Source organism: Ambystoma mexicanum, chromosome 8, assembly GCF_040938575.1.
Source record: "Ambystoma mexicanum isolate Mex_15411 chromosome 8, UKY_AmexF1_1, whole genome shotgun sequence".
In the NCBI taxonomy this organism is placed as follows: domain Eukaryota; kingdom Metazoa; phylum Chordata; class Amphibia; order Caudata; family Ambystomatidae; genus Ambystoma; species Ambystoma mexicanum.
Genome location: NC_090929.1, coordinates 1,107,267,064 through 1,107,270,555, shown reverse-complemented (window position 1 = coordinate 1,107,270,555; position 3,492 = coordinate 1,107,267,064). Strand labels below are relative to the sequence as shown.

Below are 3,492 nucleotides of genomic sequence, written 5' to 3'. Positions count from 1 at the left end.
AAATAAAGCTACTGTCATACATGTTTTGCTTAACATAAGAATCTATATGTTTGTTAGCATGGGTTATAATGTGATTCGTGTAATTTTCGGCTCATCTCATTGAAACAATTAACATAATGTTATCAGGTAAAGGTTACACGATATGTGGCCAAGTGTCTAAAGTACAGAATGGACTCATGTCCGATCATCATCTCTTCAATAAAATGTGTGATCCTGGACAAATCATTTTATTGCTCTATACTGTAGCTGCCACAAAATTGTGATGCCAGCTACTTGTTTAGTTTTGTGGGATGGGAAGGCAGGACACTGGGTCTCTTTTTTTGAATTATTTGAATTATGGGGGTGGGAAAACGGGTTGACAAGTATTGGTTGTGTGTGAGCCACAGCCAGGCAGGACGCCAGGCTAACAAACATCCAGTCTGTAACCACCCACCCCCACCGCACCACAGGCTTGTGTTTTGAGGTGGGGAGGCATGATTCCAGGTCTGTATTTTGTGTTTTGGGGGGAGAAACACAAGTGGCTTGTTATGGACCTTTTTCCGATCCAGCTCTTGTTTATTTATTTATTTATTTGCATTTGTAGAGCGCACTTGCAGCCAGGAAGGCATCGAGGCGCTGTTACAGAGTATAAAACGGACTTGAAATTGACAGGCAGGAGCCCGGTGGTTTCATGGTTACACAGTAGCAAACAACAATACAGGAAATGACTGATACAGATTTATAATTCAGACAAAGAGTGTTTGCCACTTACATCAAAGTCAGGCACTCTTGGCTCGGTTCTTACCAGTGGCATCTCTAGGATTACATAATCCCTAACAAGACCTACACTGCAGACTCCACCCAGGAGCCTCAGCCATGTGCCCCACATAGGGAGTTCTCTCTCTCCCCATGACAACCATTGATAGTGCTCCACGAGCGGCGCATTTGCGATGAGACACCCACATGGGTCTCTCCGCGCGCATGCGCTCAGATACTGTTGGTGTCCCACGAGCAGTGCAGGCGCGTGGAGACATTCTGGTTTCTCCGCACGCATTCACTCTGACACCAACACGCACAACAAATTAAACAGTCCGACAGTGCGATCATGCAGCCGAACGTGGGCAGACCACACCGACCCACAGGTAAGCGTGCATGGGCTCAGAGCCCCCTCGCATTGCTGCCCAACGCAGCTGCAATCACCATGCACCCCCAAACCCGCCACTGAGGGACGGACGTGTTGGCTTGCAATTCACGCAAGGACACAGGACTAGGAACCACGGCCCGTGCAATTTCACCACCCAATTCCAGCCTCCCCATACAACATGGGCCCAACAGATCTCCGAAACCCCCCCACCAGCCCAGCTAACTATGCAATCCAACCTGCACATTACGGGGCTACAAGAATCAGCACATGCTCCCCAGCAGTGCAATTCGAACTACAAGGCTCCAACAATCCCAAACAGGCGCCGGATTACTATGAACCCAATATCCACACGCCGCCGCCACAAGACCCTCACCCTTATCAGCAGATACAAGAAAACCAGGGTGACAACTTGGCCATGTCACGCAGCCCATATTACAGTTGCACAGGACAGAACAACTAGTATGCCCACCCAAGCAGGGAGACTAGGAGGCTGGTTTCTACACCCCAGCTGACGCACTCCCCCACCTCCCATCTAGGCCCACGCACTAGGCAGGCATATAAGTCCTCACTAATGTAGAAAACAGGCAACGCCCACAGCAGAAGTACACGCATCACAAAAAGACCATTAGGTTGATCCACAAACATTACCCAGCAACCAACCTAAGTGAATTCCCTTTCTCCAACAGGGCCCAAAAGGAGCCACTGTACATACAGGACCAAGAATAGAAAACAGGACCCCTTAGGGGACGCCGGACCGAACAGACCTAGGTAAGCACCACTTAGAACATAAAAATTGATTATTATTGTAACTCAGATCTCGAGCTAACCTCTGCCACTTTCCTCTCTCCTTTCCTCCTCTAACTTCTTCCCTTTCAATGGACCAATGGGTTCAACATGCTCAATTACAATTTAATAATTTTGCTTTAAAAAAATGCTTTTTCTAAAATGATCTTATTATAAATCATGTTAATACCTCAATTAATTGTGTTAATACCTGGAATAATTGACCTACACCACTGAATCACCCCTCACTATGCACTGCGCACAACTGTATTGTATATCATGTCACCATTATACACCAACATCACTTACTATCACCACTCATGATTTTGGATTGCATCAGCCTTGAGAAAGACCTTCGGGTCAAAACACGTGTCGGCTGACCACATGGGACATCAAGATCCCCACCCTCACACTGTCTGGGTGAATTTTAAGTAAATAAACAGGCCTGCCGCCAAGCAGTGCTCGCCAACAAAAACACAAACCTGTGTGGAAAATACAAACTTCTTTCATCTATTTATTAAGGCAAGGTATCCAGGTTATCCTGAACTCTCTACCAAACAAAAGAGATGTGGGCTACACCTCAACCACAACCTGTGACCTTGCCGCAACAACACAAACCAAAGACTCTCATTTTAGAGCTCAGCAAGGTTGGTTACAATCTAGAGCCCAAACAAAAAAAACATTACATAAGTAAATTGCGTTCCATAATAATAGGGAGTTGAGTTTAGCAATACATTGCAAGAGTAAATTGTGTGAGCGTTAGGACATGCTAGATACATCATATGAGAGCATTTATATTGTCTAGTAAATGCAAGGTGTGACATTGTAGATAGGGCTAGATGAAGGTGCTAGAGGTATTTTGATGTTTAAGTGAACAGTGTACTGCTCTGGTTAAAGGGTAGAGTCGGGGGTTCAACCCCCAGTCTGCCACATTATGTGATCCTCAGCAAACCACTTGATCTCACTGTGACCTTCATTCCCTTAGCAATCAAGACCGGGATCGACTAGCAGTGGATCAACACAGGATGTACCGTAGAGAAGGTCTCGCTCATGCACTGTTTGACTAGAGCATTACTCCAGATGTACAGTGCATTCACTGAATTCTCTCTGCGCACTCCAGGGACCATCAACTTGAGTGTCACAAAAAATGGAAGAAATGATCAATTAGACTGGTTAATGACAAATGTGTTCTAAATGTATGTATATTTATACAGATTGGCGCATTTCCTACCATTTGGCATTGGTACGGCATGACAGTGTTTTTCGATAGACATCCGGGGTGGCAAGCTACATCAGGGTGGTTTTTTACTTTACCCAGCAATTTCAGTGCCACACTTGGCATGTTTTTTTTTCAGATACAATTATATTGCTCTTCCTTCATTTACAATCTGCTCATTTTAAGGTTAGAAAAATGAAAGTGAAAATCCTACTATTTATTTTGTTTACTTTGCAGGCGTTATTGTAGTTACGTTTCTGTGTACATGCGAGTGCAGGTGGCCTTGGGATGCATGTGAGGAACAGCATGCATGTGCCCTGTGCCTCTGCACTGGTCCCTCATGCATAATTTTACAATGCACCTTCAGCCA

General features: G+C 45.2%; 1 long non-coding RNA gene across 1 annotated transcript; it reads left to right on the top strand.

Moving 5' to 3' along the window:
• The first annotated feature begins 1,017 nt into the window (after window positions 1-1,017).
• On the top strand, window positions 1,018-3,128 carry LOC138473746 (uncharacterized). Its single transcript, XR_011268888.1, has 3 exons — window positions 1,018-1,121; window positions 1,810-1,891; window positions 2,892-3,128. It is a non-coding gene; the product is annotated as an uncharacterized lncRNA (long non-coding RNA).
• The last annotated feature ends 364 nt before the right edge of the window (window positions 3,129-3,492 follow it).